At 32.9% G+C, this 14,544-nt stretch overlaps 1 protein-coding gene across 2 annotated transcripts in view; it reads left to right on the plus strand.

Annotated features, from left to right (window-relative positions):
• The first annotated feature begins 1,377 nt into the window (after positions 1 to 1,377).
• Positions 1,378 to 14,544, plus strand: part of LOC145301615 (lipoxygenase homology domain-containing protein 1-like) — a 272,867-nt gene continuing 259,700 nt past the window's right edge. The window contains exon 1 of one of the 2 annotated variants that reach the window (XM_080144629.1): positions 1,378 to 1,533. The gene's annotated coding sequence lies outside the window, so the exon portion shown is untranslated. Of the gene's footprint in view, positions 1,534 to 10,468; positions 10,867 to 14,544 lie in introns of those variants that run through there. The other variant, XM_080144618.1, reaches the window with a different exon arrangement.

Consider the following 14,544-nt stretch of genomic DNA (forward strand, 5'->3'; position numbering starts at 1 on the left):
GTAGTAAGAGAAAGATTAGAGAGATCAGGTTACTTTTAAGTGGGCCACTCGGTATATCTAAAGCAGAAAATGGAAATTGTTTTAATTAGGGAGATAGAACTCACCATGAAGTGTAGAATTGGCAACCAAGTTTAAGTACAAGCGTGTCTATGAATTTCATTGGTGTATTAAAACAAATGGAAGTTTGTGAACACAAACTTTCTTTTTCCAAGTTATGGGTGAAAACATTGTAGTTCGTCAATTTAATACTTTTTTTTTACAATGAATCGTATAATAAATATTTATTGGCCTTGACATCAAATAAGCCATAAAAAAGATTGGTATGCCATAAAAGCAAGACAAATCAAACACTAAATTGTTGAAAAACAAATATTTGCTAAATCAGAAGAAAGTTGTTAGCGTACAAAGTCTCAAATGATATAAAAACAGTGCACATAAAAATCAACAGCTGACTCACAGACAACCACCTGCTGATATGAGCAGTTTTTCTATCATTCTTCCTTTCTACTTTCTCAACATCTCTCTCTCTCTCTCTCTCTCTCTCTCTCTCTCTCTCTCTCTCTCTCTCTCTCTCTCTCTCTCTCTCTCTCTCTAAAATACAAGTGTCTCTACTTCCTCTTAACTCTCTTTATGTTTCTGTCTGTTTTCGTATAGGTGGATATGTTCTGCTCTTTCACTTACTCTGCATGTATGTGTATCTATTTGTGTTTCCCTTATCGCTTCTTTCTAAGGCTGTATCTCTCTCGCTACATACAGAGTGAGAGAAATGAGTAGAAAAAGAAAAACTAATAACATAAATACTCTCACCTTCTCTGTATGTTTCTATCTTTTTTCTCTCTTTTTCTCAAATCTATATTTGCCTCGGCTTATGTGTATGTGACTCCTATTATGTTTCTCTTCCTCTCTATCGATCTCTTCCTGTACGTTTGTCTCTTTCACTATCTTATTCTTATTCTTTCCACCCTTTATATCTCTCTGTCTCTCTGTCTCTCTCTCCCTCTTTCTCTCCCTCTCTCTCTCCCTCTCTCTCTCCGTTTTTCACTCTCTTCTCTCTCTGGGCCTACGTGTATATGTTGGACAAATGAGTAAAAGAATCAGTCGGATGGAACGTGACGTAATCAGACAACGGAACGCTAATGGTCCTATGCTTGGCTGATAGCCAGCAAATATGAACTCACATAGACTGAACGGCGAACCGGACGGCTGACCAACAAAGCATGATAGTGTGTGTGTGTGTGTGTGTGTGTGTGTGTGTGTGTGTGTGTGTGTGTGTGTGTGTGTGTGTGCGTGCGTGTGTGTGTGTGCGTGTGTCGTTTGATTTTTTTTGGGGGGGGGAGAGGTCTTATTCTATTTCTACTCCATATTGTTATTTCTAATTCTTTTAAGGGTGCTGTTGCTGTCGTTGTTGCAGTATATACAATACATTGTTTGGTAACTATGCAAACAGTTTCACTCTAACGAATCTGTATTCTTGTTTCCTTTTTTTTCTTTTTTCTTTAAGTTAAACGTCTGTTCCCAGTGAAAACTGTAGATGTAAGTACTTTTTTGTTCATTCATGTTGACTGAATCTGTTTTTTTTTGTTTTTTTTACAATTGTATAAAAATATGGAGAATGTGTATGAAAGTTTATATTAAAACATAAAAAAAATATATCCTTTGGAAAGTTTAAAAGATGAAAACGAATGACACTTTGTTTTCAAATCTACAGATTTCTTATTAGTGACCATTTTAAGCAACACAGATTTAATCCTTATTAGGTAATGATTAATTAAACAGAAATAAATCCAATTATATATATATGTTTATTTATATTGTAGCAGTGGTATTATTATTATTATTATTATTATTAGTAGTAGTAGTAGTAGTAGTAGTAGTAGTAGTAGTAGTAGTAGTAGTATAAAAACTAAGTTGATCAACAGTTTATATATTTTAATTCCACAAAATACATGTTAAAATATTCCTAAGTTTTAGAATTGTGTCACGTCTGAAAAGATACTATTTAATTATTCTCGTTAGCCTTAATTTGTAGTTATCACACCAAGAGACCAATTTCTTACGAAGTTCTGGTATATTACTTTCTCATTTTGTTTGATTCCCGCTCCCTCTTTTATTTTCAGTCACGCTTCTAAGGTTATGAACAGGATGCGACTTATTTAGGATTTATTTAACTGACTTTGTAAACTCACATTTCCTTTACCAAACAATTTAACTAGAGCTAAATTTCAATATATATATATATATATATATATATATATATATATATATATATATATATATATATATATATATATATATTAGTCAAGCCTACGCAAATAATAGAATCTTCAGTCAACATATTTGCACGCTAATTGCTATGGATTGAATAGTATATTTAATGATATGTGTTCAATATCCACTATTTTAATGCATTGGTAGGCCAATTGCTCTTTTATCAAATAATGTGTCCTTATCTATTAAGTTATCTTGAAATTGGGATCATTTTATTATAGGTGTAAATGTCAGATCATAGTTTCATCAAATACCGGTTGAATTTTCTAATCACCCGGTTAGGATATGAAGTTATCAATTAAACCCGAGTTAATTACAGTGAATAGAAAATCAAAACTGTGTTAATAAGTTATTAAAATAACTGTTTAATATGAGATATGAAAGTTCAAATTCGTCTCTTTTTTTGTAAATACGATTTATATCTATAAATGTACTCTCAGACGTATAATTGCCCGCGTAATAACTATAATTGCGATTTGTAATCTGTGTATGTAAATATTTAATATACAGCTATATGTATATATGTTTGTTTCATGTATGTCTAGCCGACGACATCGTGCGTTGGGTCATTCAAGTTGTATTGAGTCAAAACGTATGTATTTGAGAGTACATACTCTCTGAACATGTAGAGTTAGTGGAGAATGGTGTGTGCATATTATGAAACGTATGTGTACATAGCTGTTGCTTATGCATTATGTGATTGGTATCTATGGTTCTCTAATATGTAAGCATATATGGAAAGGGGTGGCTTCATTTTCGTTGGTCAGTGATAATAATAAATAACAGGCTTAACACCGCAGTTTCTGTGGCCTTATAAAGAGGTTAAAGTTGCTAGGCCAGATATCTATTTACTCTGATTTCTTTTTGAACATTAAGTATTTTTCCAACTGTGTAGACGTGCACCTGCAGAAACACACGTGCTAATTGGCATAGCTTGGACTAGATTTGTATAAAGTACCTTTATAAAGCTCTATTCTGTATCGAGAACTTTTTAAAAATATTGGTTTTAAGGTTTGGTTTATCAATATATTGCAACGTAAAATTCAGTGATTCTTTCTTATTTGGTGTTTAATGAGTATGGATCAAATTCCTTGAAATCTAAAACATTAGAATGGTACCGATTTTAGATAATATCTTCAACTTAGAGCTGAAGCTAACAGATCTTTAAAAGAGATTAAAAACTTTCAAAGCTTTAAAATATCTTATGTATATACATTTTAATAATGTAAATCTTTTTACAATCATATTCTAAATAAATAATTTTTGGTATAAATTGAACATTTATGATATTTTCCGACGTTTTCTGAATCATGTTGTTTGACTCTCGCGTTTTTATACTATTACTATGATGATACTTTGAAAGTATCAAAGTGAAGGTGTATTTTATGTGATTCCAGACATAGTAAGAGATGATGACCAAGTCATTAGGTGTGGCTTCACTTGGCAACATGAAATTTGGGAGGGAATTTGGTAGTAGAGTCTTAGGTAGAGTTTAAGAAAAAACCTTGGGCAATCAGTTCAACCACGTCAGTTCCCGAGAAATCGACATTATTGCGGTGTAATGACAAGGTAATATTTGATTGCCTATTCTAGATTTTCCAGAAATCGCAAGATCCTAGTTTCTGTGACTCAATGCCTTTTCTGATCATCTCGCTGTTGTTTTTCTTAACTACAGCAATTACAATATTGCAATGAACACAAATTCCTGTAAATTTTGGTTTAATTGGCAGAATGTTTGCTGTTTCTAACAATAACAGTTGCATGATTCAAGGTGAACCATTTGTGAGACTGGGACTTGCTATATAATTTCTACGTAAGGACATGGGCTTCATATATATATATATATATATATATATATATATATATATATATATATATATATATATATATTCTAGACAATAGGGTGAGTAACGTAGGAACATTATTATTATTTATTAAAGATTAGAATTAAGGAAGGTGGGTCACCAAATCGGTAGAAAAGACATTTAAACTTAAAATCAATGTTATTTTATCTGCTGATCCTCGTCTGGTAAATGTGCGTCATGAATAACTACGCAAAGATATTAACGATTAAACTCATGCCTGATTGTTGCTAAAATGGCTAAACGCGCCATTAAATAACCTAATATTACAGGCCTTTTTTACAAACTAACTCGAAAGAAAAATCTTGTCTTTTATGAAATTACTAAGATTTTACACGACGATGAAATTGTCCACTTATGGGACAACGAAACGTATTACAAAAACACGTTGAAATTGAACAGTTGCATTTTGCATCTGTCATGTATTTCTGGCGTCCTTAAATATATTTATGCTGCAGTATTTTTTATATATATGCTCCCCCAAAGTTGGGAGATTCTATTTAAAATCGCTATTGATAGGAAATTAAGTCTTTTTAGCATCCCAGCACATAATTTTATCGTGTCAACACGAAAAGGATTTTGGTCTTTGATTGTAACCTTATAAAGTCAAGAACCTGTACAGAACAGCTGACCACCGAGAATTCTTCATCTCCAAGACTCGTGTAGAAGAACTACTCACGGAAACTCCTCTGAAATTAAACATGGCGTCCAATTCAAGAGGTTACGGATACTGTACTTCGATGGATCAGAATCAAAATTCGAATTGTGGCAAATAAACTTTTTAGGATATTTTCGAATCCAAAAGTTACACAAGGTAATTCAGGAACAACCTGAAAAAAGAAACGACCCGAAGTTTATTGAAAAGAACGCAACCGTCTTTGCGGAATTAGTGCAGTGCTTAGATGACAGAAGTCTATCTCTGGTAATGCGAGAAGCCTTGAACGATGGCTGCAAAGCATTGAATATATTAAGAAAGCATTGTTTATTGAAAGGAAAACCCAAAATTATCTCTTTATAAACTGACATCTTTAAAACGTACGAGAGGCAAGACGATTACAGATAATATTTTAAGGCCAGAAACAACCGCAAAGCCATTTAATATGTTTGGCGAAGTTATTAGCGGCAGTCTGTTGATCTCCATAGCCCTTAAAAGATTGCCGAGTGATTTAAAGCCGTTTATAACCGTTATAACTCAGAAAGATGAACCCATGATATTTAGTCAATTCAAGTTACGAGTTATTAAGAAACTGAGAAAATGATCACTGACAAAAACGAATCTACAAATCTAAAATATCATAAAATTTTAAAATGCCCACTTAAAACACCAAAATTAAATTATACCTTTACCTCGAATAAAAAACGCAACTTTTCCAAAAACAATTTTTCTGCTAAAAAAGGGAAGAACATTATTTGCTATAATTGTGAGCGATCCAATCACACGATTTTTCAACGTGGATACAAGAATTGCAAAGGGGACTCCATTAAAAATGTGAGGAGCTCCGTTAGCGAACATACATTTTTATTTTTATGTACGTTTGACTCTTCGACAAGCAGTAACAACCTTCTTGTTGCTTGGGATGCAACGGCACATGTAATTACGAAGGAATCAGATGTTATGAATTTTGATCCATACTTTAACACTCAGAGTAACTTTGTAGATCTAGCCGACAGCAGTCGAGTGAACGATATCATTTTGAAGAGAGGCGATATTAAAACCTCGCTAAGGAACAATAAAGGTGAACTTGGTTTCTGCATTTTGGAAAACATTCTTCTAATCCCAAAATTTAAACAAAATATATTTTTGTACAAGCTGCCACTCAACACGGTGCAAATATAAACTTTAGCCCAAATAAATCAAAACTGGTGTACTCGAATGGAACTGTATTCGATATTAAAGAAAATGAAAAACTATATTATTTAAACGTGTAGTCCCATTAAAAAGCACGATTTATAGACATGGCATAAAATTTTTATGCACTGCAATCTTCCGGATATCAAACAGTTGCCGAATCTGATTGACGGAATGAAAATAAAAACTTTAAAAATAACTTTACAAACTACGGCGTTTGTATACAAGAAAAATGGCAATGTACCAATACAAGATGCCAGACAAGATGCCAGAAAAGTCCCATAACTGGTACATTGTGACTTGAATGGTCCTGTGGAACCGATGGGCAGAGAAAACTTCAGGTATTCATTACATTTTGTAGGCGATTATTCTGTTTTAATAATGGTCTATTTTTTAAAGAACAAAGCTGGTACCTTGCTTAATAATATTGAGCTGATATGGCCCCTTATGATGCAGTAAAGTGTATTGGCTCAGACAGTGGTACCAAATTCAGTAATAAAGACTTTAGAAGTTTTATTAATTAACCATCGTATCAAACATGATAAATCGGCCCCTAATTAACATCACGAAAACTGAACTTTTGGAAATGGCAAGATGTTTACTCATTGAATCAAAACATCACAAAATCCTCTAATGGTTGCCGCATTTAACAAAAGATTATCTAAACCCCCATATGAAGCTTTCTGCGGTAGAAAACCAAATTTAAGCGGAATGCATGTATTTGGTTCAACTTTCTAGATAAGAAAAGCAAATTAAATATCAAGACGTCGCGATATATTCCTTGGGCACGATGAAAACAGCCCAGCCTACTTAGTATATTTTCCAGAGAAAAATAAAATAAAAAGAACCCGATGTGTAAAATTCACAGACACGTTTAATTTCAAAGACGAAAACCATCATATGAAGAAGATGAATTAATATTTCCTCAAATTCATAAGACAAATGACGACAATGAAGTCGCTGTTGACGAGGACAATAGTATTAATAATGATGACAGCGATGATGCTGATGATAAAATCCAAAATTCATCAAAACGTTACCCAAAAAGAAGTAGAAGACGACCCAATTTTTTGTAGTCGACAATTTGGAAGATTATCAAATCGACTATTGCTATTCCATGGATAATACGCTACAAAGTTTTAACGAAGCAATTAATTCAGCACATTGTCAGCAATGGAAAATAGCAATGAAAAACGAAATAGATGCTTTAACAGAAAATAATACCTATTTGGCAGTGGCTTTCCCAAAGGATAAACATGCCATTTCCTCTCAATAGGTCGTTACAGAAGAATACAGCCTAACGACAATCATAATTTTATTGCAAATCGCATCGCAATATAACCTTAGCATACATCAAATGGGTGTTTTATGAACATCCGATGTGAACGTAAACCACACAAACCACACGATAGTATTGTGCCAAACTGAAACATACCTCGTTTGTCATTACGTTGTTAGTATGTGTATCTGTGAACTTATGTGTATGCGTGTTAGTGAACGACGCAGAAATAAATAAAAAATATTTAAAGACAGAGAAATCTACGGTAGTTTTGTATTTATATTACGCGAGAATTTTCGCTAATTTATATTATAATAAATATTTGAAAAGATTAAGAACTTGAAGCAGTGAAATTTTACTAAAATGACTGAATTCGATAAATATACAGTGAAACAAAACAATCGAAAATGTATCGTAAATATGCAGTTAAATCGTAAATATAGCAAAACAATGGACGAAATTTTCTGCCAGATATTTTTGCAACCATTTTAATTCCCTGGGACTCCTCGGTGTAAAAAAGATATATTAACAAAAAGTCACAAGTATATGATAAAAGGTAGGTGGAGCTTACATAAAGTGTTTTTTATTATGGGTAGTCAATATGAAGTGGTGTTCAATATGGGTAGGCAATATAAAGTGGTGTTAAATATGGCCAGCCAATATGAAGTAGTGTTAAATATGGGGGGGTCAATATGAAGTGGTGTTCAATATGCGTAGTCAATATGAAGTGGTGTTCAATATGGGTAGTCAATATGAAGTAGTGTTAAATATGGGGGAGGTCAATATGAAGTAGTGTTCAATATACGTAGTCAATATGAAGTGGTGTTCAATATGGGTAGTTAATATGAAGTGGTGTTCAATATGCGTAGTCAATATGATGTTGTGTTAAATATGGGTAGTCAATATGAAGTAGTGTTTAATATGGGGGAGGTCAATATGAAGTAGTGTTCAATATACGTAGTCAATATGAAGTGGTGTTCAATATGGGTAGTCAATATGATGTTGTGTTAAATATGGCAGTCAATATGAAGTGGTGTTCAATATGGGTAATCAATATAAAGTGGTGTCTAATATTGGTAATCAATATGAAGTGATGTTCAGTGTGGGGAGATAATATGAAGTGGTGTTCAATATGGGAGATAATATGAAGCGGTGTTCAATATGGGTAATAAATATTAAGTTGTGTTCAATATGGATAGTCGTGCCCGCTACGCACTACTAGCATTTCTACAGTATTATGATACTGTCTATTGAAAGTGTTATCTCACATCGTAATATAGTATTGGAAGAGTCTATGATGCAGGTAAGTCTCGGTCTCACAATAATACATATAAATAGCTTCCGATACAATAATTTTTTTATTCATACGATAAAATGAAGTTTTAAATGTTTGGAAGGAAAATGTAAAGCGTCACATATGAAATAAAATGTTTTTGTTTTAATGCATATTTCATGTCGCTTTTCAAAATGTGTCGAATGCATTGTTTTGTGTTGTGTTTGTTTTTTAGGTTTTATCTTTGAAAGTTCTTTCATTAAAATTGAGATGCTTCCGTTTTCCGAAATAAAAATGAATTTATTTGGCCTAACATTTTCCTCTTATGCCATGTAACATTAAAAACAACGAGGAAACACAGCATGACTATAATTTTATTGATGAAATAAAGGAATCTACAATTCAATTGTTTCTATTTCCGTTTGTTTGTAAAGAGTGGTTAGTTTGTTTAAGTTATTTTACGGCATTTTAATGCTGTTTTCATAATTTGATGCCAAAATGAAATAACTACTTTATCTTGAATACTAGTTGCTATTTCACAAATTAGAATTAGGGCCTTTTCAGCGAGAGTAATACATGTCCAACCCTGATTATTAAGGCGGATGAAGGCTAGTGGCTAGCAACCACTTCTTTTCCAACAAATCACTGATATCTATCCCTGTCTTGTGTTAAATAAATGCCTATCATGATCTCAGCCCATCTGCATCCTTTTTGTCTAAGATGATAAAATATCAGTAAAGGGATTTATGAGAGGGATATCAGAAGGGGAATTCAGAAACGATATTGTTGTTTCTTTTCCGTGTTCGGTTGCATTTTCCATTTTTCTGGCTTTTTATCTTTTCACAACGTCGTATGATATAAGTGCTATAAGTGTTCAAGATGAAAATCCAATATCTACTGCATTTTACCATCTCTTCTTAGAAACGAATGAATCGTCGGCTACTAGTCGTCTTTGCTATCCTTTTATGTCTTCTTGCATTTGTTTGCTTCTGACATTTCCTGTTGCATATTTATTTATTATCACCAAACACCCATACGAATAACTCGTACCTGGCGTGATAATTACACATTTGAAGTCCATCTGAGTGGTCCTCTGCTTTTTCAATATTTTACACAAAATTATGTATATGCTTTTTGTTTCATTACCCGCCAACTGTTAGCTTTCACGTGTGGCAGATATTTACCTACCTCTATTTTGGACGAATTTTATCTGGAAGACGATTATTCAATATTTTACAATTTCGCGCAAAAGTGATTTACTGAAAGGTCATATTTTAGCAATTAATCTGTGCCATAATTATTAGAAACATACATATGACGTCCATTTGTGTGTATATTCTTAACTAAGAACGTTTGGTGTGATGTTTAATGGTATACGTTCATTTTAAAATGTTTGTTAAAATAATTATACGATGGCAGCTCATCCGTAGCAGATCAGGTCATATATAATTACATAGACGAAAATAAAAAAAAAAACGTGTAGTCTAGATTTTTGTAGAGTTTGTAGGTTTTTTCATGTGCACTGTATTGAAGACGCCATTTTCTGTGAGAATCAAGAAAAAAAGACAACGGTAAAAATTGTAAATGTTGAGCATTTTCAATTGATTAACAGTATTTTAAAGAAAAACGATTTTCTTTTACTGTTAATATTCGAAGGATTATCTTCAGCGATAGAATTCAATTGAATTTTGACATTTGAATCGAACATTTATCACATTTATTATCATCATAAAACCGCCGATCACTTTGAATTCTTCGTTTCTGACAGTGAGCATAAATGAAAGATGAACATGGACAGGTACAAAACATTATTAAGAAAATTAATTACTCGTTCTCATTTCCATTTGGAATGAACTTAAAATTTTTTATGGCTAAATTGTAGAGAAAGAATGTCTCTTAAAAGTGAATTAGTGACGTCTCGAAAGAGCAGTTTTACTAATACTTTTTTTTTCGTTTGAGCTCTTTTTATGTTACGTTTTGCTTGCGAACAAAAGTATCATTTGAACTGATGAGAATGGAACGTTATTGCAAAACTGAACAGTTAAAGTCGACTAGCTGATTCCACAGACTTCTCATAAATGACGCTACTCTCTCCCCGACGGCGGATGAGTTTTGTGAATGTACATTCTGCAATGAATGATGGCCAGCCATATAACGATCATTTCTAAAATAGTAATGTTCATAACGAATTAAATACATTTTATAATAATAATGTATCGGAAGAAAATAATTGGAATACTCCTGCAATATTGCTATATCAAAAGCGAAAGAAATTTGGCGGGAAAATTCGCAAGAAGACAAAAGGAGATAGACAAATACTCGCTGTCAAACCTAGGTAGGTTTTTCAATTTTTTTTTCATTTTATTTTATTTTTGTACTTTTTCTCTTCTCTTTATCCTCATTCTCATGTAAAATTAATTGTGAATATTTAAAATGTTTCATGTTAGCAGTCGCCTTGATCGAACGAATTATTTTTTTCCAGACATTTAAATACGTTATAACATAGTATAATATTAACAAATTAAAAATCATCTAGTCAAAATCGAAATTTAAATAGTAAAAAAAAATTATGTGTAATATATATATATATATATATATATATATGTATATATATATATTATTGGTAGTATTGTTTAGTTTTTAAACAAAAACAAAAAACCACAATGTGTCTACCAAAGAGTGCTCAATGTTTAGACAGAGCGATATGAATATGTTGAATATGAAAATATTATATATATATATATATATGACCACTTCATTTAATCACATGAATTAATATACGAAAGTATAATTTTATGCGTAAACTTTAAGTATTTACTTCAACAGTGCTCAATACGTAGGTAGAGCTAGATAGTAAGTTATAAAAATATATATATTATGCCTGAACCTGACGAATCCTAGCGTGGATGAAATGCGGAATATTGTGTAGTTTAACTGCCATATATATATATATATATATATATATATATATATATATATATATGTGTGTGTGTGTGTGTGTGTGTGTGTGTGTGTGTATGTATATATATATATATATATATATATATATATATATATAGAGAGAGAGAGAGAGAGAGAGAGAGAGAAAGAGAGAGAGAAATAAGTGAAAAATTACAGAGACGTACTATTGAGGAGAATGCGTTTACTGTTTAAGAAAAGTTCTTACAACCCATATAAAATTCCGATATATATATACATATATCTATATATCTACAAGAGTGAAAATGCGTCTGTGATGACGATTCTCAACCTATATACTCAAAGGTTTGATCTAATGATTTGATCTATCGGGTAATCAGACATATGGAAAACTTTTAATCCGTTTTCATCCGGGGAAAAAGATCTGCTAAGAGGTGAAAATTGAAAAGTGGTACGTGGGGGTTATCGGATTTTTATCTGTTTGACAACTGTTTCACGAATGCGCATGCGTCAATCGTTCCCATGAGAGATCCCTTATATAAAGAATAAGTAGGTTTGAAAGCATTATTTAAAGATCATGTCAAGCTGGCCTAATCGTTATCGTACTTGACACTCTGTCTAAAGGTTTTGGCTCGATCTCAGCTCCAGTATTTTTTATTTACTTACAAGAAGTGAAATGTTTAGAAAAAAACATTATATACCATGCACATGTCTCAGTTTCTGCATGAAAGAAAATCTAATATACATGCGTAGTTTACAACCAGGCAACGCCGGGCGGGCTGCCAGCATAGAACACGTACATCTGATCTGTCGCCTAGGTCGCTGGAAGAATGGTGGGATCTTTCTACCGCTCCAATAGATATCTCACTGCTGATGCAATTCTCTATCTATATAAAAACCAAGTACGTCCAGGGATGGGGTATTGTTACCACATCTGGGCAGGAGCTGCTAGAAGCAGCTTATCCTGCCTTGACAGAGTACAAAATAGAATTCGTAACTTAGTGGGGGTGCCCTTTTCCCTGCAACCTCTTTCCCACAGAAGGGACGTTGCGAGCCTGTTTTTGTTTTATCGTTTTCACGGCAAGTGCTCATCTGAGCTTTAATCTCTGGTCCCCCCTCGCCAATCTTTTTCAAAAAACACCCGTCTAACTGAAACCACTTTCAATAACTTTCTCCACTCTTTAACTGTGCCTAAATCAAAACGTAGATTCAGTGAACAATGCTTCTCTCTTAGAAATGCACACTTGAAGAACTCTTTTCCGTTTGCCTGTTTCCCAGCTGACTACAACTTGGTTGTCTTCAAGTCCAATAGAAACAAATTCTTGATGAACCGCTCCCTTAAGTAATCCAACCCACCAAAATCCATTAATAGCGACTATTACGATATTGTCCCATTGATTACTGTACACTCAATAACCCTTATCTTCGAGTGGCGTCAGGGCCTTGATAAGTGGTAACTCCTATGTAAAAAAAAGTGTATGTGTCTCTGTGTGTGTCTATATATATATATATATATATATATATATATATATATATATATATATATATATATATTAGCAGATATACCCGGTATTGCCTGGTATTAAACGTAATGTTAAAGTTTTCAAGGTCAAAAGTTAAGGTAATATTTGGTGGGGATTTTCATAAATTCCCAAACCTGTACACTCTTTAACCCTTATCCTTGAGTGGCCTCTTGGCCTTGATAATGTGGTGATGCCTATGGAAAAAAAACTATGGATGGTGGACACAAAGTTGGGGTTCTTCACCATCTCTAGGTGGAATATTTTATAACTACCTTGTAAAATGCTGTCCACTATTCTAAGGTCGGAGCTCATCATCATGTCAGGTTTGGTCATGATCGGTCTAGTAATATGCGTTGTAGAAGAGTTGTACACACAGACACACACACACCAACCCACAAACGCTACCACTTTATATATATATATATATATATATATATATATATATATATATATATATATATATATATATATATGAGAATGTGTGTGTGGACACTTCTCGACATATGTACTAGAATTTTTTATCTACAGACTTGAGATTTTATATATAAGGCATTTAGATACGTGGAAAACTGTTTAATTTGTTTTCATCTGGAAAAAAAGTGGCTGCTAAATGGTTAAAATCGAAAAATGTTTACTTAGAGGTCATCATATTTTTATCTGTTTGTTAACTGTTTCACGATTGCGCATGCGCGAATCGTTCACTTTATATTAAGAATAAGTTGGTTGTAAAACAATGTTAAAATATCGAGTTAAGTTGGTTTTATGATAATCGTACTTGATTTACTGCTCGAATATTTTTTTTACTTGCGAAAATAGAACTGTTTAGAAAAAAAACATAATATTCGCAGACACATATCTTGGTTTCTTTCTGGGTTTTTTTTTAGTTCATTTTTTAAGGAATTTAACGTTACGTTCAATACCAGGCAACGCTAGGTACATCTTCTAGTAAATATATATGTGAGAAGATGTGTGCGTGTGGGGGGCGGGGGTGAGGACAGCGTATATACTCAACGAATTATTTTAGCTACAGACTTGAAAGTTGGTATATGACGTGTGGACAAATTTTAAATTCGTTTCCATCCGGAAAAAGGGTTGCTAAAATTGAAAAATCGGGATGTGAAGGTCGTGAGATTTTTTCTGTTTGTCAAAACACGAATGCGCATGCGCAAGTCGTTCAGATGACAGATACTTTATGTTAAGAATAAGACACTTTTTGAAGACCGTGTCAAGCTGACCTAATGATTATAGTACTTAAGCCACTGCCTTCATGGTTTTGATTTCGATCTCAGCTCAAGTATTTTTCATTTACATACAAGAAGTGAACTGTTTAGAAAGAATATAATACTAACATGTAGATGTTCCGGTTTGTTTGTTTGTTTGTTTGTTTTTTTACTTCATTCTTTTTAAGGAATTTAACGTTACGGTTTATACGTATAGTAATTCCGTTTATAATCAGAAGAATTCTGTATTAATTAAAATATAATATTTATACGTATTTTACGACCGAGCAATGCCGGGCGGTTTGCTAGTATATATCTATAAACATAGTCATTATGTAGAAATTTTTAAAA

Source organism: Euprymna scolopes, chromosome 1, assembly GCF_053919585.1.
Source record: "Euprymna scolopes isolate OS-2025 chromosome 1, ASM5391958v1, whole genome shotgun sequence".
NCBI classification, from domain to species: Eukaryota; Metazoa; Mollusca; class Cephalopoda; order Sepiida; family Sepiolidae; genus Euprymna; species Euprymna scolopes.